Source organism: Anomaloglossus baeobatrachus, chromosome 2 (genome assembly GCF_048569485.1).
Source record: "Anomaloglossus baeobatrachus isolate aAnoBae1 chromosome 2, aAnoBae1.hap1, whole genome shotgun sequence".
NCBI lineage: Eukaryota > Metazoa > Chordata > Amphibia > Anura > Aromobatidae > Anomaloglossus > Anomaloglossus baeobatrachus.
Window position 1 is genome coordinate 231,864,677 of NC_134354.1, and position 26,109 is coordinate 231,890,785.

Sequence of the window (26,109 nt, forward strand, 5' to 3'; positions counted from 1 at the left end):
CTTTCATTGTGCATTGAGATGAATAGTGCACAGTGACAAAATTCTACTGAGCATCTATTGGGATTGACAGCTGGTGCATGCTAAGTAGAACAGGGATTACCTGGCCCCTGAAATGGAGGTCACTGATGATGCTTTGTTGCAGTGAGAGGGCAGAGGCTGCAGATTGACCACAGTCTCTGCTTCTTAATGACGTTTGGGTATCCCAGGGTGCAATGGAGATTTTCAAATGAAGTGTCATCAGAAAGAAAGTTGTAAAAAAAACAAAAAAAACAACAAAAACAGAGTTATTAAAGGAGAGGGAATTTTTAATTAACGTATATTAGAAAAAAGACTGGCTTGTGACAGAGATTTAGGAGTAAAGTAAAATTTTGTTTCGGACCACCTCTTTAATGAATCAGAGCCAATAAGTATAGGCTGCTTATTAGGGGCCACTGCTTTGTGCTTGCCCCCTGGACAAAATTTGCCAGCCAGCCCGATTCCCAGCCGGGCTGTGTCAGACTGTCAGCGTCTTCAGCTCAGCACCAGCGCATTGTGTACACTGCGGTGTCCTAAAAGCTGCTCCTGCTCTGTTGCTCTTCTCTCTGGCTGAACTTGCATGTCTTCCTTGCTGACGTAGCTTTAGGCTATGTGCGTACTTTGCGTCGAGGTAGTTGCAGTTCAAAAAGCATCCTCTGGCAGAAAGGACAATGCTTTTAGCTTTAAAAATGCATGTAAAACGCAAAGAAAGTAGCCTATGCGCACCTTGCGGTTTTCATGAGTTTTTAGTGCTTTTCCGATGCTTTTAGAAACGCTGCAGTTTTGTATTAAATTGAATGGATGGGAAACGCAGCTGTGATGCCCTGGGCAAGCCAGGGGTCACAGGTCATGACACCACCACACCCTACACCCCGGATAGGTACACCAAAGCTACACCAGAAATCCTTGTTGCCTTCCTCCAGGGGCTGATGTCCACACCAGGGGGTGGGCCAGGCGGTTGGCTCCGCCCACCGAGGAGTTCACAGCCCTGGAGGCGGGAAACCAGGCAGTTGAGATTAGTGAGAGTTGAGGAGTTGAAGTGGAGTGGTAGAGGAGCAAGAGAGAGGAGTTAAGGTGGAAGAGAAAGTGACAGTTGAAAGCCTGAAGTTGGTCCGGGTGTGTGCCCCGGACTGAGACAGCAAGGTTAGCAGACAGTGGTGACCGTCTGCAGGAGAGGCTGATCGGAGGTTGCCGAAAGGACCGTGGACGGGTGTGGCCCGGCGGCGCCGGAACGATATACGAAGAGAAGCCAGCATCATTGGCAGGGGCCTTTTGGATTCCGGCAAGGCTAGGAGTCGCCGTGAATTTGCCAAATCCGTCAGTGAAGGGGACCTCCGGGTCTCCCAACAGCTAAGTCCCGATTGAAGGCAACAGTCCAACCGTTGGAGAGAGACACCGCCACCGCCAAGGCACCAGTTTCTCAGGGCCAGCACCTGCGGGCAAAAGAGGGGCTCCTCCGGCCCATATCCAAGTCGGGGAGCGGGTAACCAGTAAGAATCCATCGCTACCAACAGTTACACTAGGTGCAGGGACAGAGACCGTCACCGCCAACTACCGGGGAAAAGCAACAGCAGCCGTCCGTGGGAACCGTCTTTCCAGCCGTGTGTTTTACCGAGAACTGTGTCAACGTCTCAGGCTGGGTGAGTACCACCGTGCCGTGCGGCACAGCGCTAACCCCGCGACCCTGCACCTCACCAGGCCCCGCACCTGGCCTGTCATCCCTCATCCCTACCCCATCATCGGGCCCCGGGACAACCAACCCCCTACCCACGGAGGGGAGGAATAACAACAAAGCTGCTCCCTGTCACCGCTCCCGGGATCCCCATACGGAGCAGCGGTGGTGTCCACACAATCACCACAACTGTGGGTGGCGTCACGGACAACAATAAATCCCCAAAACCAATCCCCTTTTCACTCACGGGCGAGGAGCGCTGCTCGAGTCCCCGGGATCCGGCCCATCGCTCGAGCCACCGAGCAGCAGAGGCCGCAGCCGCAGCGGCAGCCGGACCCGAGCAGTGGGAGAGCGCAGCATCCCCTCCTCCGCCCGCAACAACTTGCCGTCACGAACAGGATCTTACCGCTCTGCCGTCTGGTAGAGGTGCGCCTTGTTACCGCCGGAGGTGTCCGGCCAGAAAATTTCAGAAGCCGCCATCTTTGGCGCGAAAAGTTCCCGCTCGAGCGTCTTCTCGAGTAGCGGAGGCGCAAAGGCCAAAACCCCGCCCCGATAGAGGAGGGGCCGGAAAGAGGCTAAGGGGGACGAAATGGCGACTGGTCGCATGTAGCCGCGGCTATAGGAGCAGGGACGCCAGGACCCTGCGGCCATTGACTGGTTCCTGGAAGAGGCCGCTGCTAAAGATGCTGAGTCCGACCGACAACACCGTGGTCCCCGTGCCTGGCCCCGCAGCGTGGGTGGAAGTCCGGACCGTCCACCTAAGCAGCCGTCTGCAGGTCCGCATGCAGCTCCTCCTGGAGGAGTGGGAGGCCGACATGGCGGAAGTGGTGGCGGCCATACGGAGACGCGAGGTGGAGGGAGTCTTGGAAGGGAGGGTAAGTGACCCACGCCCCTGTACCCCTACTGGGTCGGTCATCGCGGCTGAGGGACCCGGTCCATACCCGCTCGCCCTGCTACCTCCCCCGCTACCCGTGTTGGCTGCTGCCCCGCCACTAGGCCCGCTATCACCACCACCGGTAGCGGTACCCTGCCAATCCGCCCCAGCGGACCGACCTGCAGCAGAAGCTCGTGACCGCCCTGATCCGCTTCCATGGAAGAAGCCAAAGGCCGAGCCCGTCCGCAAAGATGCACCGGAGGCACGGCGGGGATGCAGCTGCCAGGAGGCAGAGCAGGCCATGTCACAGCGGGGTCCCTCATTACTGAAGGTGCCGGTCGTAGCCGACACGGAGGGACTCTGGCTGGGTCCGTGCCCCGCACACGCTGAACCGGAGCAAACAGAAAGTGCTCCCGGCTGGGAGTGGCGGCAACAGCAGCTGCGTAGGGAGATCGATGCCCGAGAGGGGTGTAGAGCGGATGTGCATGCCCGCATGAATATGGAGGAAGATCACCCGCAGCGAGCTACCATCGGGGTCCAGAGCGGTGCACCATGTGAAGGTGGCACTAGAGCCCCACGAGTGAGAATGGACTGTTGAGCCGCAAAAGGCAGCGGTCCACCGCTGCAAGTTGTCCCCGTTGGGACCATCAGAGTGCTGTTTACAGTTTTTGAAAAGTGATGAAAATGATTATCGAAGCCTCACCTGATTGTCTGCAACCGTGGTTGACCCGGCCGTTGCCGGCACCGTTGTCCCCGTGGGGGCCATCCACAGTTTTTGCATAGAAACTTCTATGAACAACCCCGAGAACTTGCAGAGCAACCACAAACGTTAGTGGCTTGTAAATAAAAAAAAAAAATGTTGTTGTTGCAGCTTACCGTTGCAGCCTCCGGAGAGGCAGGTTGGAGGGAGGGCCCGCAGTGGAGCAGGCTGAGGCCCAGCCACCACCGGAACCGGTGGCTACCCTCTGGAGGGGAAGGACAGATCCCGCTCGGGTGACTTGGTTCAGGACTGGGGTCAAGGGGTTCTGCCTGTTTCTTAGGGGCAGCATCAGGGCCAGGTTACTTGGGTGGGAGAGAGCCGCAACCGTTAAAACCGTTTTGCAACGTTTAAGAAAAGTGCCTCCCGTTGTGGGATGATGTTATTTTATTTGTATTATGTTTTATCTTTTTCAGAAAAATAAAACTGGTGTTGGACGGGCAGCCTGCGGATGGTCTGCATTTTGCTAAGGGGGAATGTGACGCCCTGGGCAAGCCAGGGGTCACAGGTCATGACACCACCACACCCTACACCTCGGATAGGTACACCAAAGCTACACCAGAAATCCTTGTTGCCTTCCTCCAGGGGCTGATGTCCACACCAGGGGGTGGGCCAGGCGGTTGGCTCCGCCCAACGAGGAGTTCACAGCCCTGGAGGCGGGAAACCAGGCAGTTGAGATTAGTGAGAGTTGAGGAGTTGAAGTGGAGTGGTAGAGGAGCAAGAGAGAGGAGTTAAGGTGGAAGAGAAAGTGACAGTTGAAAGCCTGAAGTTGGTCCGGGTGTGTGCCCCGGACTGAGACAGCAAGGTTAGCAGACAGTGGTGACCGTCTGCAGGAGAGGCTGATCGGAGGTTGCCGAAAGGACCGTGGATGGGTGGTGGCCCGGCGGTGCCGGAACGGTATACGAAGAGAAGCCAGCACCATTGGCAGGGGCCTTTCGGATCCCGGCAAGGCTAGGAGTCGCCATGAATTTGCCAAATCCGTCAGTGAAGGGGACCTCCGGGTCTCCCAACAGCTAAGTCCCGATTGAAGGCAACAGTCCAACCGTTGGAGAGAGACACCGCCACCGCCAAGGCACCAGTTTCTCAGGGCCAGCGCCTGCGGGCAAAAGAGGGGCTCCTCCGGCCCATATCCAAGTCGGGGAGCGGGTAACCGGTGGGAATCCATCGCTACCAACAGTTACACTAGGTGTAGGGACAGAGACCGTCACCGCCAACTACCGGGGAAAAGCAACAGCAGCCGTCCGTGGGAACCATCTTTCCAGCCGTGTGTTTTACCGAGAACTGTGTCAACGTCTCAGGCTGGGTGAATACCACCGTGCCGTGCGGCACAGCGCTGCCCCCGCGACCCTGCACCTCACCAGGCCCCGCACCTGGCCTGTCATCCCTCATCCCTACCCCATCATTGGGCCCCGGGACAACCAACCCCCTACCCACGGAGGGGAGGAATAACAACAAAGCTGCTCCCTGTCACCGCTCCCGGGATCCCCATACGGAGCAGCGGTGGTGTCCACACAATCACCACAACCGTGGGTGGCATCACGGACAACAATAAATCCCCAAAACCAATCCCCTTTTCACTCACGGGCGAGGAGCGCCGCTCGAGTCCCCGGGATCCGGCCCATCGCTCGAGCCACCGAGCAGCAGAGGCCGCAGCAGCAGCCGGACCCGAGCAGTGGGAGAGCGCAGCGTCCCCTCCTCCGCCCGCGACACAGCCAAAATGGCAAAAACAATTGACATGTTGCATCTTTAAACGCTGAGTTTTTGCCCAAATTTATACAAATTAAACGAAGTGTTTTGAACAGCAAAGTGTGCACAAGAAAGCTCAATGTCCCATTGACTTTGCTTGAAAACGCAAGCATTTTGGCATGAAAACGCTGCAGTTGAAAAAGCAGTGGAAAAGCAGGTAAAAAAACCAAAGTGCGCACATAGCTTTACAGCCAAAGAGCGGAGCTTTGGAGGAAGGCGGGCGGGCGACAGCCATTGGTGGTTGTACTGCTTGCAGGTGGTTAAGCACGGCGTCTGCACCTGGCAGCGACTCAGACAGACGCATCGCACATAGTCACAAAACAGGAGCACATACGCACAGCATAGCCTACACTGGTCCTCTGCAGATGGAGCCGCACCCGGTAATGGTCTACTTACTGAACTGATAGATGGATTGTGACACCCTGGCAAAACCAGGTAGTCACAAATAGGCCCCCGCATAACACCTTCCCTCACTAGGAAACCCACAGCCAACCAGAAAATCCTAGTCACCCCCCTTAGGGAAAGATAGACACACCAGTGGGCATGACCAGGTGGTTGGACACGCCCACCCAGGGGTCCAGATAGCCCAGGGCGGGAAAAACAAGAGAGTGAGGTTTAGGAGTTCAAGTGGAGAGGAGTGTGGGCTGGAGCTAAGTGTAGCTCCAGCAGGAAAGTTCAAGTTGAACGGTACCAGGGTAGGAGCCCTGGTGCCACTGGCTAGGAGGCAGACGGTGGTCTCTGTCAGCAGAAGATGGGAAGACGGCTTGGCAGAACTGAGGTGGACCGGGACAGGGTTGTAGCCCGCCAGTACCAACATGGGGAACCGACCCGGAAACCATAGCACAAAGGGGGGTACTCGGACCCTGAAGCCAGAACCGGAAACAAGCGGACTGGTTAATTCACCGATTGAGGCCAGGACTAGAGGTCCTCTCCCACCCAAAGTCCCTCATAGAAGATAACAGCCCACCAATAGGGATAAGAGGTCACCGTCAGGGCCCATAGATCCCACGGGCCAGCGTCTGTGGTCACGGCTCCTCACGCCACATCCAGCCGAGAGCGGACTCCTGAGTTTCAGACTAGCAAGTCCACCTTACACAAAACAGTGCAGAGGAAAAGGATAGAGACCACCAGCCGGGTGGGGGACCCGAATGCAACCGGCCGCGGTACCGGCCACCAGCACCTTGGTTTACCAGAGACTTGTGTGGTTTATTAACTGTGAGTAAACAAAAACTCCCTGCGGTCGCTAAACCCTGCACCAGAGCCACTGGGTCCTGGGGCAACCATCCTTACCCACGGAGGGGTTAACATCCAGCTGCCATTACATCTCCCTCGGGTGCCCCATCACAGCAGTGGTGGTGTCCCAACTCACCACACACCATGGGTGGCGTCACGAGCTTAACGGCCTAGCCCGTACATCCACGTCCCCCCATTTTATTCAGTGTGTCCGCGAGACCCCCGGGTCCGGAGACCCTCGAGCCACTACCCCAGCAGGCCCGGATCCGAGCAGCACCGGCTGCTGGTACGGGGGCGGCACAGTATAACCTGGCTAGAATAAATTCATAATATGTATATATGCCCGCAGTAACTTGTAATGCCCCCCACTGGCCCCTAGTAGCTTGTATGCCGGCCTCCAGTAACGTGTATGTTGACCCCAGTAACTTGTATGCCCCCTCAATAACATGTAAGCTGCCCCCAGTAACATATATGCCATCATGAATGCCGGCCCCCAGTAATGTGTATGCTATTTATTATGTTGATATTTTATTGTATTTTTTTATTGGGGGGACGCATTCAGACTTTTGCTATGGGGCCCCATGATTTCTAAGTGAATTGTTTTCCAGAGTCCAATAGTTTAAATCATAATATTTTTTTTGCATTAAAAATACATGAATTCTGGAAACGTGGAAGTAATTGATAAAGGCACTGCACAAACTTGTTTTGCGTTAGCAGTATCCATATATTGTTCTCCTTATATGGACAGAAGCTCCTTGACATTATCACCTGACATAATATCGCTGTCCTTCTAGCATTCCCTAACATGGGGCCTACAGTGCTGGGCTGCACGTGCGCATTACACTTCAGCTTGTCACTGACCTTCTTGTGCTAACTTCAGTTACCGCACGCACGCACTTAGCAGTTGTAATACAGTGGAACATTGGATTACGAGCATAATTGGTTCCGGGAGTCTGCTCTTAAACCAAGTTACTCTTATATCAAAGTGAATTTTCCCATAGGAAATAATTGAAACACAGACAATTCGTTCCACACCACAAAAATATTTACTGTATTTATACAAACTTATTACAGTAATATAAAATAATGTACTGTATTAATATAAAATTATTACAGTATACTAATACAAAATACTGTACAGTAAAGTAAAAAAACAAAAACAAATTAAACTGCACATTAGCTCACTATAGAATTGTTGGTGTGCGGGAGGTACAATACAAGCAATGTGCTGCACTGGTTATCAATAAGAAAGTACAATACTGTATCCACAAATGCAAATTGATAGATTGATAGACGTGCTTTTTACTGTAGTATATAGTGTACTGTACAATGTGTGGTAGAGCCACTCTCTCAGCAGTAGGGGCTGGATGCAGGAACACCTCACGTGTCGATTTTCACCTGGTGTATTATCAGCAGTCACAATCCATTGACATGAAGACAACACTACTTCCTCCAGCACAGGAAATACAAAGCAAAACAGAGGACCATGAGTGTGTCCAGAGGCCTGGCTTTTACCTCTGGGACCACACCATGAGGTGAAGATATGGTGAACAGCCATCCCATCCATCTCTTTAGCTGTCCACAACAAACCCGGCCCAGGTAATACGAATTAACCCTCTCAGCACCTAATGTGCTGGAGTACTACATCCGGGTTCACATCACTGATTACAGAAGTCGCAGCGACACATAACTCCCCTCGTGCACATCACCAGTGATCACATCACAAATGGTATACTGTATATAGTGCATATGTACAGAAAGTTACCTCCAGAGGGAGTCAGAACGTGGTGAAAGGACAGAACCGTAAGTGTGTACGGTGAATATTTGCTCTTCTTGCAAAGCATTGCTCTTAAACCAAGTTATAAATTTGTAAAAAGCTTTGCTTGTCTTGCAAAACACTCTCAAACCAAGTTACTCTTAAACCAAGGTTCCACTGTACTTGCAAATGAGTGGGCCCAGTGCGCATGCATTGCAAACATAGTAGTGATTGGGTTTGTTGCGGGCGGGAGCCGCCGCCGCTTCTGGGGCCGCTCGGGTACGCTGCTGCGGTTTGAGTGGTGACCGGACCCGGGCTCGCACGGCCGTCCGTCCTCACAACCGTCGGAAGGGGATATTTACAGGGGATTGATGTGTCGGTGACGCCACCCGTGGGTTGCGGTGAGGGATGGTGACACCGCCGCTGCCCGGTGATGGGGCGCCCGAGGCTGTTGGAGCAGGGGCAGCAAGGTGGGATCCTCTCCACGAGTAGGGGAGGTGTAGTCCCGGGGCCCTCTTTGGTACACGGGAGTAATGGCTGCTGGAGGTGGTGCGCCGGGTTGGACCGGGGATCGATGGTGTACTCACAGTTCAAGAATCTCACACAAGTCCAGTAGTAAACCAAGTTGCCAGTGACCGGTCGCCTTTGGCGGGTGTATTCGGGTCCCACACCCGGGTGTAGTAAACAGGGGTCCCTTCCTCTTGCACTCTGTGTTTGTGTCTTCTCTGGGACGACTCTGTATGGAACGGACAAGTCCACTCCCGGTACTGTGCGTGTTGGGAGCTGTGGCCCGCGAAATCTGACCCTTGGGATCTCTGTGGGTTCTGACGGACACCCTATCCCCCGCATTGGGCTTCCGTTTCGCTCTCTGGGCTTCTGGAGAACAAGGCCTGAAACCTCATCCTCTGCTGGTTAATTAACAAGGGGCATGCAACCTTCCTTGTCCTAGGGTCCAGGCACCCCATCTGTGCACAGCCTCCGGACCGGATTCCTGCTGTCGGCACCGGCGGGCTACAACCCGGGTCCACTTAAGGTCTCCTGCAACTGGATCTCCGTCGCCTGTGGCCTTGTTCACTGTCTGCCACCTAACCAGGTCGTCCAGGGGCCCCTACCCCTGACTTCGCTGTCAACTGTCAGCTTCAACTGACTGCACTCTAACTCCAACTTCAACTGTTCTGTTCCCACCCCTGACACCTCAGGACCCCTAGGTGGGCGTTATCATCCGCCTGATCCCGCCCACTGGTGTGTCCCTATTATCATGAGGAGGTGGCTAGGCTTTACCGGCTGTGTGTTGTACCTAGGTGAAGGTTTTTGGTGGTAACAAGGAGGGTGGACTACTTCTGTGACTACCTGGTTTTGCCAGGGCGTCACAGGTTTATATGTGCTATCTCACAAGACTCTATACCGCATAACTTCCGCCGACTGACTGATTATACAGCGTATCGTCCATCACCGTTATGTAGTCACATGCTGATCATACTGCAATATATTACTGGTACTGAACCATTAACGTCACCCCTGACGAAGCCACTAAGCCTGGCGACACGCGTTGGGTCTTCTGCCCACTGGCAAACCTGAACCATATTTGGGCGCTCATTGAGCTTATCTCTTTCCCCCTGGGTATAGTATTTGCCACTTGGTATTGACCACCTCACTCTCTTTATTCTGTTAAAGGCTGTGGGCTATTATGCTCCACTAGCTATGCTAGGCACCTTATGTTTTGATCCATTAGGTTACATAGGGATCTTTGACTTACAGGGGTGGGAAGCCGTTTACCGGTTTACACATTAACATCTGTTATCTGCTGGTTTTTGATTCATAGTGATGGGGCAATACTCTGGTCAGGATCTGGATTGTTTTTGCAATGTTATTATGATAGATTATATTCCATAATTTTATCAATTATACAATATATAGGGTTGTCGGCATGCCTTGTTATTTTAATTGTTTTTCAAATATATGTGTGTGTTTCTATGGGTCACAATAGTTTGTTATTGATTTCTAGTATGGTTAGTGTTCACTTATATGCAGAGTCATTCCCCTTTTTTGTTTTGTACACTTTTAATTTATTACAGCATTCAGTCTTTTTGGGTAGAACTCTATCAGCATGGTACAACTAGAATTCGTAATCTTTGCCCACTTTTTTTTTTGTAGTAGCGCTCTAAATCTGTCAGTGCATCTCCTCATTAGCCCAACCCACAGATTTTCAATTGAATTTAGGTTTGGGTTCTGGCTGGGCCATTCCATAACTTTGATCTTCTTCTGACAAAGCCATTCTTTTGTTGATTTGAAGGTATGCTTAAGGTCATCACGCTGAAAAGTAAAATTAATCTACATTTTCAGCTTTTTAGCAGAGGTCTGAAGATTTTGTTGAAAAATTGACTGATGGAACTATTCCTAGGTGCCTCCAACTTGAATAAAGCCCGAGTTTCAGCTGCTAAAAAAATAGCCCCAAAGCATAATGCTGCCCTCACCATGCTTCACTGTAGGCATGGTGTTCTTTTGGTGCTGCGCAGTGTTGGCTTTGCACCAAATATACTTTTTTGAAATTATGGGCAAAAACTTCATACTTGTGGTCTTCAAACCAATTTTCTTCTTGTCTGTTCATCAAATTTTAATTGATGTTCTAGGCAATGTGTTCACTGTTGCACCAAATTTAACCCATTTCTTCCTTACCATCTTCACAGTATTTCTTGTCATATCCAATGCTTTGGAATTTTTTTTGTACCCGTCTCCTGATTGATAACTTTCAACAATGAAAGTGACCATAAACAACTTATATGGACCATGGCTTTTGCTGTAAAATGCAATTAAGAAAATGTCTGGAAAATTCAACTAGAACAACTAAACTTTATATGGGGTTAATCAGAATTGCTCTAAATGGTGACCGTTGTGAACTGACTACTATTTAACTTGAGGTTGAATATGTTTGGCTAATTCTGATCAATCCCACATCCCCAATTTTAAGAGGGTGTTTACACTTATGCAACCACGTTATTTTATTTTTTTTTATTTTCATTTTCCCCACTCAAAATTATTTCAGTTTGTTCTTCAATAGATTTGTTAAGATTTTAAGTGATATTTAGGTCTCGCTCACATGAGCGTATAACACAGCCGAGCACTATCTGATGTATTATTGGATAGCACTTTGTACAATGTGATAGTATGGGGCAATGTCAACTAGCGCATTTTTTTATGATGCCGATTCGGCATGCTAATAGAAGTCAATAGGAGCGTGCAAAACAAACGACTGTACTTGGATGTCATCTGAGTGCAATCCAATATATACGCCGACAAATGGAGAAGATGGAGAAATTAAGTGCTCCATCTTCTTCTTAGTTGTGCCTCGATATATGCATGCGAGAGACTCAGATCACAGTAAATGACAATCCACTTAAAATCAGATAAGAGTTTGAGACGAATGTCATTAACATTGGCCCGAATCTCTCACTTGAGAGAATCTATGGCTTTGTGAGTGTGCCCTAAAGGTAGAAAAGTTCTGAAATGATTGTTTATGGTATGATTTTTTAAATGACAAAAACCTGCCATTTTACCAGGGGCGTATAAACTTTTTACACCTACTGTATGTCCATTTTCACAATTTGGATGTGTGACAGAAACTCCCTCCTATATTGTAGAAGTAGAGTGCATGTTGCCCAATGATTTCCATTTGTATTGACTATGGTTGACCCTTACACTTCATAGTAATTGGGTAATATTCCCATGGTATGAACAGCACATTCCAACCAGTCTAACTCTTTCTAAAAGTAAGTAACAAGTTACTTAGCCCACAATTAAATTGATTACCTTAATGTTCCCTTTGAATATGTCACGCTAGGTACAGGGAAGCACCAAGCGAGCAGCGAAAGGTAAGGGAACGGGACCACCCCCGAATCTTGTGAAGGGGGAGATGGTGACCCCTGACCAAACCTACTGCTGGTGTCGCGGGCGGAGGAGGGGACGCTGCGCTCACCCACTGCTCGGGTCCGGCTGCTGCTGCTCGGTGGTGGCTCGAGCGGTGGGCCGGATCCCGGGGACTCGAGCGGCGCTCCTCGCCCGTGAGTGAAAAGGGGAAATGATTTTGGGGATTTATTGTCCGTTACTCCACCCACGGTTGTGGCGAGGTTGTGACACCACCGCTGCTCTGGACGGGGATCCCGGGAGCGATGACAGGGAGCAGCTCGGATGTTGTTTTTCCCCTCCGTGGGTAGGGGGGTTGGTTGTCCCGGGGCCCGGTGAGGGGAGGATGGCAGGCGGGCTACGGGGCCTGGTGAGGTGCAGGGTCGCGGGGGCAGCGCTGTGCCGCACGGCACGGTGGTACTCACTCAGCCAATGATGAATGCAAAGTCTCCGGTAAAACAAACGGATGGATGGACGGGTTCTTCTCCCGGTAGGTTGGCGGTGACTGCCTTTCCCTGCACCTGTGTTAAGTTCTTGGTTCTGGTGGCTTCCCACCGGTAACCCTCTCCCCAGCTTGGATGTATGCTGAGGGAGCCCCTTTTTCCCGCAGGCTCTGGCCCTGGGAACTGTAGCCTTGGCGGTGACTGTATTTCCCTTCACGGTTTGAGCTGTTGCCTTCAATCGGGTCTTGACTGCTGGGAAACCCCGGAGGTTCCCTTCGCTAACGGATTTGACCGGTTTTACAGCGACTCCTAGCCTGGTCGGGGTCCGTAGGCCCTGCCGAATGGTGCTGGCTTCTATTCGCTCCCCGATCCGGTACCGGCGGGCCACCGCCCGTCCCTGGTCCTTACGGTCCACTTCAATCAGCCTCTCCTGCAGATGGTCACCACCGTCTGCCAACCTTGCTGTATGTGCCCGGGCCACGCACCCGGACACGGTCAGTCTCCTCTACTGCCACTTCACTCCTCCACTCCAAAACTAATCTGAAACTAACTGCTTCCTTTTCCCGCCTCCAGGACTGTGAGCTCCTCGGTGGGTGGGGCCAACCGCCTGGCCCACCCCCTGGTGTGGACATCAGCCCCTGGAGGGAGGCAACAAGCATTTGTGTTTGACCTAGATGTGCCTAGCCGGGGTATGGGGTGTGTTGTTGCAGTACCTGTGACAACCTGGCTTGTCCAGGGCGCCACATTCCCCATTAGTAAAATGCAGACCATCCGCGGGCTGCCCGTCCATCACCGGTTTTATTTTTGGTTAACTGTGGAAAAGGGGTAAAACATATAAAACAGTAAAAACAAGCATTTTTTTTGTATAAATCTTCCCTTAACGGGAGGTACAGTTCTTAAACGTTGCAAACAGTAACGGCTTCTGCTCTTTTCCCACCCAAACAACCTGGCCCTGATGCTGCCCCTAAGAAGTGGGCAGCACCCCTTGCCCCAGTCCATTACCAGGCTGCCCGAGCGGGTACGGTCTCTTTCAGGGGACCCGCGTCCATGGGGACCCCTGAACCCCCGGAGGATCGCCACCGGTTATGGTAGTGGCGGGCCTGGGCCATCCCTTTCCTCCAGGCCCATCCTCCCAAATCAGCCTCTCTGGAGCCGGTAACGGTATCAAGCCAAATATTTTTATTTACATCCCACCAGTTTGTGGTTGCCCTGCAAGTTCTCGGGCTTGTCCGTAAGAAGTCCCTTACGCAACGGTTGCAGGAAGTCCCTACGGGGACTGGTTGCCGGCAATGGCTGGTTTAATCAAAGTGCTAATCAGGTTACATCTTCTGTTGATTACTTATTATTCACAACTTTTAAACTTGTGGTCCCAATGGGGACAACTGCTGACAACGGTGGACCGCTGACTCACTCCAAATCCACGGTGTCGGCCGGGGGAGGGGGCCGGGCTGGTACTCGGGCCTCTTGACCGCCCCTTAGCTTCGCATCCAGAGCAAACCAACCCCTCTCCCCGCAATGCCGAGTGTATTGGACCAAGTCCCCCGGCATCAGGTTGCGGCCTGGGTGGTCCTCCGGTAGGTGGGCATTGACGTCCCGTCGGGCCACAAAGATTTCGGCCTCCAGGCCTGGCTCATATATAAACCCGTACCCCCGACGGACGTCAAACCTCCTCACTTGTCCTTCATAGAGCGGGCCCCGTACATGGAAGGTGGCTTGGCGGAGGCTTTCTTTCTCCTTAATCATGCGGGCTACCAACTCCGCCTTCCTCCTCTCCCTCTCCGCGATTTCCTGACCCAGCGGGGTCGGTTCCCTGTCCCAGTAAGGGGCTACTGTGGGCCCCAGCGCACGGGTCGGGCCCCGCGAGACCTCCTTCACGCTGCCCAGTACTGGCATTCTGGGGGGCAGGTCCCGCGGTGTCATGGCCTGGGGTGCTGCCTTGCAGCGGCAACCCGGCGCGGCCTCAGCCGAGGTGTGGGGGATGGGCATATGGATCGTCTCCCGCTTGACCTCCTGCACGGAGCGGCCTGTCGGTACCGATTCGGGCTCAGGCACGATCACCATAGGTGCCTCCGGTATCTCACTGCTGACGGCCTCGGATTACGGCATCTTCCACGGGAGCGGCTCTGGACGGTCACGGGCCCCGGCTGCAGGTCGGTCCGCCTCGATGGATTGGCGGGGTACCGCTACCGGTGGTGGTGGTAGCGGGCCTAGTGACGGGGCAGCAGCAGCCAACACGGGTAGCGGGGGAGGTAGCAGGGCGAGCGGGTGTAGACCGGGCCCCTCGGCCGCGATGACCGACCCACTAGGGGTACAGGGGCGTGGGTCACTTACCCTCTCTTCCAAGACTCCCTCCACCTCGCATCTCCGTATGGCCGCCACCACTTCCGCCATGTCGGCCTCCCACTCCGCCAAGAGGAGTTGTACTCTGATCTGCAGCCGTTGTTGTAGCTGAGCGGTCCGGACCTCCACCCACGCCGCGGTTCCAGGTGCGGGGGCTACTGTGCTGCGGGATGGTTGGTACATCGCTACGGCGGCCTCTTCCAGGAACCACAAGATGGCCGCAGGGTCCTGGCGTCCCTGCTTTTATAGCCGCGAGCTACATTCGGCCAGACGCCATCAGTCCCCCTTAGTCTTTTTCCGGCTCCTCCTCTACAGGGGCGGGGTTTCGGTTTTCGCGCCTCCACTACTCGGGAAGACGCTCGAGCGGGGACTTTTCGCGCCCAAAATGGCGGCTTCTCAAGATTTTCGGCCAGACGCCTCCGGCGGTCACAAGGCGCACCTATACCAGATGGCAGAGCGGTAAGATCCTGTTCGTGACGCCAAGTTGTCGCGGGCATAGGAGGGGACGCTGCGCTCACCCACTGCTCGGGTCCGGCTAGTGCTGCCGCTGCTCGGTGGTGGCTCGAGTGGTGGACCGGATCCCGGGGACTCGAGCGGCGCTCCTCGCCCGTGAGTGAAAAGGGGAAATGATTTTGGGGATTTATTGTCCGTGACACCACCCACAGTTGTGGTGAGGTTGTGACACCACCGCTGCTCTGGACGGGGATCCCGGGAGCGATGACAGGGAGCAGCTCGGATGTTGTTTTTCCCCTCTGTGGGTAGGAGGGTTGGTTGTCCCGGGGCCCGGTGAGGGGAGGATGGCAGGCGGGCTTCGGGGCCTGGTGAGGTGCAGGGTCGCGGGGGCAGCGCTGTGCCGCACGGCACGGTGGTACTCACTCAGCCAATGATGAATGCAAAGTCTCCGGTAAAACAAACGGCTGGATGGACGGGTCCCACAGATGGCTGCGGTGGTTCTTCTCCCAGTAGGTTGGCGGTGACTGCCTTTCCCTGCACCTGTGTTAAGGTCTTGGTTCTGGTGGCTTCCCACCGGTAACCCGCTCCCCAGCTTGGATGTATGCTGAGGAAGCCCCTTTTGCCCGCAGGCTCTGGCCCTGGGAACTGTAGCCTTGGCGGTGACTGTATTTTCCTTCACGGTTTGAGCTGTTGCCTTCAATCGGTTCTTGACTGCTGGGAAACCCCAGAGGTTCCCTTCGCTAACGGATTTGACCGGTTTTACGGCGACTCCTAGCCTGGTCGGGGTCCATAGGCCCTGCCGAATGGTGCTGGCTTCTCTTCGCTCCCCGATCCGGTACCGGCGGGCCACCGCCCGTCCCCGGTCCTTACGGTCCACTTCAATCAGCCTCTCCTGCAGACGGTCACCACCGTCTGCCAACCTTGCTGTATGTGCCCGGGCCACACACCCGGACACGGTCAGTCTCCTCTACTGCCACTTCACTCCTCCACTCCAAAACTAATCTGAAACTAACTGCTTCCTTTTCCCGCCTCCAGGACTGTGAACTCCTCGGTGGGCGGGGCCAACCGCCTGGCCCACCCTCTGGTGTGGACATTAGCCCCTGGAGGGAGGCAACAAGGATTTGTGTTTGACCTAGATATGCCTAGCCGGGGTGTGGGGTGTGTTGTTGCAGTACCTGTGACGTCCTGGCTTGTCCAGGGCGCCACACTGGTCCCTGGGGTCCCTAACCCGCTGTATAAGTTCCGCACCTATGCGCCAAGTCGGATACCTGACCCTAGGTATTCCTAGTGCTGGACCTTAAATAGGGAACGGGAGGGATGAGCTCTTCGTCAACCATATTAAACGCTAACGGAAGACACAAGGAGGACACACAGGGGGAAAAGGCATGAACTACTTATTCACAGATGACTCAGGCAGAATTTCAGCAAAGCTTCAGCAACAATACCACAGATGAGTACAAGCCACCTGCGTGCAATCAGAGCTTGTAGGAACTGAATAATATCACCAACATCAGTCCAGGGGAGATGGGAGTATTTAGGCACAAGGGGAATACTGATAATCAGCACCTGGACAGACTTTTGGGTCTCCTGGGTCCTATAGAGGAATAGATGAAAATCCATCTGGAAAGCTACCTAGTACAATGAATACTAACAGCAGGAACAACAGAAACTCAGGGAGCATTTTGTGCAACTAAAACATTTGGCGTTCTACTGCCAGAAACCACATGACTGTGTCATCCGTGACAGAATATCATCATAATTTTGTCATTATATTTCACCAAGAAATATTTAGGTCTGAGGAGTAACATTCAGCTCTGTCCTATGTATGACATGTCCTGAGGAAATAGCAGGGACATCTATGGACACTGGTTATTCAGGTACAAAGTCAAGTCTGACTGTAACCAGATATAACTAGTGATAGCTGATTTACACAGAGAATGACTAACAAATACATATACTCTGTATAAGGCCTCTGCCACACTCACGTGTAAAAAACGTACGTGTGCTGTAGTCCGTTTTTTGTGTCCGTGTTCCGTATTTTCTGTCCGTTTTTCACCTCCGTGTAGTGTCCGTATGCATATCGTGTGTGATACGTGTGTACGTGTGTGCGTTTTCCTGTGCGTGACATACGTCAGTGTGTGTTCCGTGTGCAGTCCGTTTTTTTGTGCGTGTTTCACATGTTTCACACATTGAGATAATGGTGATCAGTTGGAATTAAATGACACATAGGTGTATGTGATTAGGACATAAATATAAGTTACCTATAAACTGTTTCCTGCTTGTATTCTGCCTTGGAGCACCTATGTGTTTTGACAAATTTTTCGCAATGCCATTATCCACGGAGGCCTTAGTGTTTTTATGTTGGATTATATCTCGTCGTTTTGGCGTTAGACGGCACATGTTGCAATATGATAATGTAAGAAGAAACAGATTGTGGGTGCATCCACTAATCATGATGCGGCCTATGCATGGTCATTTCCATACTTTATTTATTGAGTTACGGAATTTCCCAGATAAGTTTTTTTCATACTGCCGTTTGTCAGTTGAGAGTTTTGATTACTTACTAAATATTTTACGACCTCATTTGCAACATCAGGACACTTGGATGCGGCTTTCCATTTCCCCAGAGGAGAGATTTATGGTGACTCTGAGGTATTTGTTGTTTTTTCATTCTTTTTCAAATGTGTTATGTTTCACATTGAAATGTGTAATTGATATTTCTTGATCTCATCTCAGTTTTTAATCAATGTTTGTGTTTTGTTTTTTTTGGATTTCTTTAAAAAAACATATTGCTAATTGAAAATCATTGTTTGTCTTGTGTTCATAGATTCTTGGCGACTGGTCAATCTTTTAGTGCTTTACATTTTGATTTTTTGTTGGGGAGATCAACCATTGCCGTTATAGTACGTCACACATGCGACATGATATGGCAACATTTAAAAGACCAAATGATGCCTCAGCCAAACAGAGAAGGGCTTCAAGGACTCTGTGGACTTTCCTAACTGCATAGGAGCTTTGGATGGCAAGCATTTCAGAGTTAAAAAACCACCAAACTCTGGTTCACGTTATTTCAATTTTCATAAGTTTTTTTCGGTTGTTATTTTGGCATTGGTTGACACAGAATACCGTTTTATTTATGCTGACATTGGGGCCTATGGTAGTGCCTCAGATGCCCGTATTTTCCGTTCATCAAAATTAGCCCAACGCCTGCAAGAAAATTCATTATTGATCCCACCCCCAGTTGCCCTACCTGGTACATCTGGACCGTTGGCACCATATGTGATGGTAGCAGATGCAGGATTTGCATTATCAAAACATGTTATGCGACCATATCCAAGGAGATCAATTGATGACAGGAAACAGTACTTTAATTATCGGCTAACTAAAGCAAGACGTTATGTGGAGTGTGCATTTGGTATTTTAGCTAACAAATGGCGCATTTATCAGACAACTATTCAGTTGGAGCCAAACTCTGTCAAATCTGTCATCAAGGCTACCATAGTGCTTCACAATTTCTGTCGGATACATGAAGGAGGAACTTATGTTGATGATGAATCTCAGATAAACCATGTTGTTAATCCAACAGGTGAACCTATGTCTCATAATTCCGTGACATCAGGATTACAAATTAGAAAATTATTTACTGATTACTTTAATTGTTTTGATGCTAATAATAATATTGATGTTTGTTAACATTGTTATGTGTTTTTTTTGTTAAAATGTCTTATTTGCACTTAGATGAAAATGTTTAATTAGTTGAAACAATCTAAGAGCTAAAAGCGTACTTGTATTAAAGTGAAACGGCGTTAATCACCAACTGACATTTCTGTTAACAACATGGATTTCTGAATGTTGTATGTATGTGTTTGTACATTTCTGTGTTAGTATCCTGTTTTGTTGTTTGTTGAAACTTACAAAAATAATAATGTTAATCGTCTATGGAAAAAATGCAATATTATATATAAATATAAAAAAGAAACAGAATCTTTATTTTGAAAACATATTTTTTTATTAATAATATGCCTATTATTACATAAAGTAATGATGGTTTTTTGTTATTTTCCCAATAACAAATGAAAATCGTGCTCATCTTCTCTTAACTTTTACAAAGGTAAAAATTTTAATTATTTTCTTTACAAAATTTTAAGACACTTTACTTAAAATATTAAACTTGTCAAAATTTTTACATTGCTTGCAATGTTGGTAAATTGTCAACCAATTATGTTTGTCTCATGTTGGACATTGACATAGACATAATAATTTGAAACTTGTTTTTGAGAAGATATGAACTCATCTACCCATCAAATTAGTTGGGTACAATTGTGTTCATAAAAAAATAAACATATCCATGGCATAAAACATATATGTCATCCGGCACCAAATATAATCACACATGCCTTTGTTTTTTTAAGACTCTGATTTTAAACATTTTTGGCAATCCTTTTTTTTTTTTGGTCACATTCATTGTTTGTTGAATGTAAAGATTACCAAAAATGTGTATCATAAGTCAACAAGATCTTCTAGGGAAGTAACCTGAGTGTTGCTGAGTATGTTGTTTTGGGTGGCCTCAGAAATAGTATTTTCAGGAATGGAAGCAGTTGATTGCTGAACAACATTCCTATTACTAACTACAGTAGTGTGTGGAACAGTCTGTTGCATGCTGGTTTGTCCCAACACATTGCCTGTTGTTGAGTACACCTGTGGGTCTACATGGGTAAGTGGGTATTGTGTGTGTGTATGTTGTTGACCTTGAGGATAGTTGACTGTTGTTTGTAAGTGTGGTGTAGGTAACATAGTTGAGATTGGATAATGAGGCATCATGAATGATTGTGGGTATGTTGAACCAGGAAACATGTTAGGTAAACCACCAATATTTGTGGGTTGAGTAAAGTAACTAGTACTTGGAGTGGGTTGTAAATTCATATAGTTTATGGGTTGCTGTGAGGTAGCACTTTGTACAGTGCTTAAGGCGCCAGTATTGGTTGCAACATACCCTTGCCTAATTGGTGTTGGGAATACCGTACTTGAAGCAATAGAAGGTTGACCAGATTGTTGTAATACTGGATTAGTGACAACTACTGTTGCCATTGTTGTTTGTGTTGCAATGGTATTTGGATTGTCTGTTGTGTTTGGGACTGTATGTTGTTGCATAATGGTACGCCAATTTTCTATGGCCTCATAAACTCTCACTGGTTCCTGTTCTGCCTGACTAGCTGACAGTAGGGTAAGCATAGCAGCACGTACACGTTCCTGCCTATCGGATGGAATTTTGGTTAAGCTAGTAGATAAAGACCGACAAAAACGCTCGGCATCTGTTTCTGGAATTAAAGTGTTCATTATGTGAATAATGCGTGTGTCAATTATTTCCGGTAAGGATCTCATTTCCTCAGGTCTGCGGATTCTTCTTGCACGGAGAGGTTGTGGTGCAAAACGTGGAAGTACATTTGTTTGTGTTGATTGTGTTGCTGGTGTTGTTGTTTGTTGTGTGGATGAGCCTTGGGTGTTGGTTTGTGCACTCTCTGTCCCACCCTCATGTGATTCAGTTGCTGCTGCTGCATCTTGTTGAATCTCTTGATTTTCACTGTCTTCTCTGCCAGGTTCTTGTTCTGATGCTGAGGTGGCTGTAGCAGAGGGACCAGCTGTTGGTTGTTCATCAGAATCGTCGAGATTATCCTCCGTTCTATAATCAAATAGATAACATATTACAATCTTAACATTTATCTTTTTAAAAATAACTTCTGAAAAAAAAGTGATTAATATTAAAAAATATTGTTTTGAACCAAATAAACATTTAAAAAAAAAAACTTACTGTGTTACTTCTAAGATGGGTGCTAGGAAGCTTATTTGTTCATAATAAACATATCTGCGTTTGCGGCCTTGGCTGGATGAGGATGGTATAGGGTTGTACTCCCTTCGGTACTGATCACGTGCTGAACGCCAACGTCTTTTGACCAAGTCAACTGTTGAATATAACAAAATATGTCACTTGCAACATTCAGCATTATTGTGCACACATTAATGACAATAATGTTTGTTAAATGTAATATACAATTATAAAAAATAAAGGTGGCCAAATACATTAGAGGAAAATTAAAAGTTTTATATATTGTTCACTTAAAAACATTTTGCTATATTCACACATAACAAAATAATATTTCTCAGAAATAAACTTTGAAGTAATTGTGATATAGATATTAAAAAGGTATGTTTTTTTATTTGCAATATAATTAATTGAAAAAAAAGAGAAATATTATTTTATTATTTTATGACATGATATAGAAATGTTATTTTACAAAAATTTTGACAAAATTTAAAAAAAAAATTAGAAATTGGGTTAAAAAAAATATTGAATCACAACACATGGAATTGAAAATCACATGACAGTTTTATCTGTTAAATAATTAACTTCATGAAGAATTAATAATCATATTACAAATTAAAGTTTACTTTGAATTATTGAACTTTGGAAATGTTAGGTAACCTTTTATAAAATTTAACATTAACTGAATAAATAGATTAATACATATAACAATTCTTCATAAAGTTAATTTTAAGTAAAAACAACATTACAATAACAAAACATTCACAGTTTGAAATCATTTAAAAAAACAAAAAAAACACAAAAACAAAGATAAAAATAATATAAAAACTTACCATATTTAGCACGCTTTGAAGGCGAACATCTATCCCATGCATTATTGGGGTACACTTCCTCAGCAACTTGAAGCCAATGGCGGTCAACTGTCAGTCTGTCATGGTAACCATCAACACGTGTATCCCATAATGGTGGGTGAGTCTCGACAGCTGTTATCAGTTTCTCCGTGTCCACCCGTGGAGCCATTATTATATTTTGAAGCAGAAATTGTGCTCAAAATAGGTCTTTCACTACACAGAAATACAACTGCTTGCTTGCTCACTCCTTCTGCAAATGCCAAGTAAGTTTTGTGCAAAACAAATATGTTAGCTACGCCACCTGAAAGTATTTGAAATTGTAACAATCTTCAAATTTAAAACACGGACACGGACCACACGGATAGCATACGGAGGCCATCCGTATCCCGTACGTGTCAACACGGACCCATAGGATTTAATGGATCCGTGAGGACGTTATGCCGGTGGAAAACGGACATGTCAGCGCTTTTTCGGCACGGTCAAACGTAGGCACGGAACGGACACACGCTCCGTGCCAAAACACTGACGTGAGGCTATTTAGATTAAAATGACTGTGTCAACATAAGCACGTGTCTCCGGTACATGTAAAAAATGACAAACACGTGCCGGAGGCACGGATGTGTGGCGCAGGCCTAAGACAGTATGTAAGTTGCAAACCTGCATTTTTGTTTTTTTATGAACACTTCCTACTAACAAACAATGAGTAACAAGCATGTGTAAAACATCAGATTCCTACATGAAGACATTTGCAGATTTTAATGTGATTTTTAATCCAGACAGAATTTTTATTTTAGAACTGCCCATGATTTTTCAGAGGTTATCAACCACAATACTTAATATGCCAGATACTATAAATACAATTGCTGACATTCTATAATTTTTTTTAAAAATCTTACTTCTCGTTAAAAGGAACCCGGCCGTCACATTATAGTTACAATCCAATCTGTGGACGGCACGGTATAGAGAAGGAGAGGCTGAGCAGAATGTCAGAAAATAATCCCAGGGGGTTTTCTACTTGTTTTTGCGGTGAAAAGTTTTTAGCATCTTGCCATCTTTGCAAAGTGAATGAGTTGTCTGAATTATTTTTCCTTGCACATTTGATGCAGTTTTAAATATGCACCATGTTAAATCTTTCAGCATGGTTTCAGAATTTTTCAATTATTCTAATGAATAGGGGAAAAAACGCATCAAAAAACACTCAAATCCTGTTAAAAAGTACTTTTTTTATATACAGCATTTTAACTGTAAAGACACATTTTTGATGTAGAAATGTCTGCAGGAACCACATAACAAGAGCACAAACCTTCAGCGTACGTGCAGATGTTTAGTATTTGCAGAAGATTTTCTGTTGAAAAAAAACAAGGGTGTTGGCAGAAAAAATCCTGTGAGTTTTTGCTGCATTTTTGAGTGCATTTGTTATTTGTACAGATGCATCTCAATAAATTATATCAACAAAAGGTTAATTTATTTCAGTAATTCAATACAAAAAGGGAAACACATATATTATATAGAGTCATTACGCACAGAGGGATCTATTTCAAGTGTTTATTTCTGTTAATGTTGATGATTATGGCTTACAGCCAATGAAAACCCAAAAGTCATTATATCAGAAAATTAGAATAATTACCACAAAACACCTGCAAAGGCTTCCTAAGAGTTTAAAATGGTCCCTTGGTCTGGTTCAGTAGGCTACACAATAATAAGGAAGATTGCTGACTTGACAGATGTGCAGAAGGCAGTCATTGACACACCCCACAATGAGGGTAAAGGCCCTGTCACACAGAGATAAATCTGCGGCAGATCTGTGGTTCCAGTGAAATTGTGGACAATCAGTGCCAGGTTTGTGGCTGTGTAGAAATGGAACAATATGTCCATGATTTCCCTGCAGCCACAGATCTGCCAAAGATTTATCTCTGTGTGTGACGGGGCCTTAAGCCACAAAAGGTAATTGCTAAAGAAGCTGGCTGTTCACACAGTGCTGTATTCAGGGTCGTATTTACCAATAGGCACCCGTGGTCCGGTGCCTGGGGCGGCGTGTTGCGAGGGGCGGCACTTTCTGCCTGCAAAAAAAAAAAATATATATATTTTTTTTACATCCTCCCCCCTCCGTTAGATAGTCTATTAAATCCGATGTGTTTTCGGAGGGACGGAGGGGGGTGAGAGGCGCACCTCCATCTATCTGTAGCTGCGTCTTTAAGACGCGCATACAAATAAACTGCGGGCGCCGTGCTCAGGGAGCTGATTGACCCCGGGAGTGCCGGCGCCTCCACTTCCGTGGTCAGAGGCGCGCCAATCAGCTCCGTGCTGTGGCGTCCAACGCTGTAGATGCCGTGGAGGACAGAACGCTCACCAGAGCCAGCAGCAGAAGGAGGATGACGGACACCGGAGGAGCTGCAGCTCCAGCAAGAGGAGGAGGAGGGTGGCGGCAGCAGCACAGGAGCAGGTAACTGCTGGCAGAGTTCCTAATGCTGTGAAGGGGAGGGGGCAGTCAGGCAGAGGCTATAAAGTTAGGATTGTGGGGGAGGGACAAGCAGAAGCTATAAAGTTAGGATTGTGGGTGAGGGGCAGGCAGAAGCTATAAAGTTAGGATTGTGGGGGAGGGGCAGGCAGAAGCTATAAAGTTAGGATTGTAGGGGAGGGGCAGGCAGAAGCTATAGTCTGGGCATTGTGGGGGAGGGGAAGGCAGAGGCTATAGACTGGGGATTAGGAGGCCTATTATTGTAGTCTGTAGATTAGGGGGCCTATGACTTGACAGTGGTTAGGGGGGCTGGGGCTATTAGTATAGTTTTAGAGTTAGGGGGCCTATTAAAGAAGATGGTGGTCAAGGGGGCCTATTGCTGTAGAGGGGAAGGTTTAGGAAGCCTGTTGCTGTAGCAGGGGGTTAATGGAGCCTATTGCTGTAGAGGGGGAGGTTTATTGAGCCTGTTGCTGTTGGGGGGGTGGGGTGTTAATGGAGCCTGTTGATGTTGGGGGGGTTTAATGGAGCCTGTTGCGGTAGGAGGAGGGATAATGGAGTGGTTTTTATTGTGAAGAACTTGTAGGACAAGCACAAGCACAGATGTTTCGGTGAAAAGACCTTCATCAGTGATCAGCATGTAGAGGGTACTCAGAAAGTATAGTAGCATGGCGAGCGGTGTAGCTGGGTGTGACGTGGTGTCCACCGCTGTCTATGTGGCAATGCTGTGTTTGTGCTGGTCCTACAAGTTCTTCACAATAAAATCCACTATTCACATTGATCGAGTGCCAAGTTTCTACATCTACTTGAGGTGGTTTTGGACCATCCTTGTGCACCCCCCAGAAGTGCCGTGTATCAACTCACTAAGTATGGAGGTGGGAAGCATTGGGGGCTCATTATGGAAAAGGGGTAGCATGGGGGTGCAATATGAACAGGGGCAGTGTTAGAGCTCAGTATGGAAAGAGGGCAGCATGGGTGGGCTCAGTATGGAGTGGAGCAATTTAGGGGACTCAATATGAAATGTGAGGTAGCGCGGGGTCTGTGTTTGCTGAGTGGGGCAGCATGGTGGTCTCTGTATGCTGAGTGGGGCAGCATGGTGGTCTCTGTATGCTGAGTGGGGCAGCATGGAGGTGTCTATATTCGGAGTGGGGTAGCATGGTGGTCTCATTATGAAGGGGCAGGCAGCCTTTGGAGCGCATTAAGAAGGGACAACATGGGAGCTTCAGTATGGAGAAGGGCAGTGTGAGCTCGATATGGAGAGGGGCAGCATGGGACACTGTGAGGAGGGGGCAGCATGATGTGAGGACAATGTGCAGATCATATTTCATAATTGAGGAAGGTGTGGTGGGTATAGTATATAAGGGAGGGCAGTGTGATGTTTTAGTTTATTAGGAGCAGTGTGGCGGTCATAGTATATAAGTGGGGAGGGTGCGGAGGGAATATTTTATAGGAGAGGATAGTGTGGAGGCCATGTACGTTAAGAGGGATTGTGTGGAGTAATATTCTTTTGCAGGGAGCGCAGTGAGGAGCAGTTATTTTTTTCACAACATAGGGCTTATTTTTGGCACAGCATTTGTGGTTATTGTTATTCAGGAACATTACATTATAATGACACTGTTATTTTTCAGGGCACCATGGTGAGATGTGCTGAAGAAGACCGGAGAAGAGGGAAGTCTGCAGAGACAAGCTGTGGATGTGAATTCATTATGGATTCGGGGACATGAAAAAACAGCGATCGGTGAGTGAATTATCACAGAGCTTACACTGCACTAGCATTTACACAGATTTAGGTA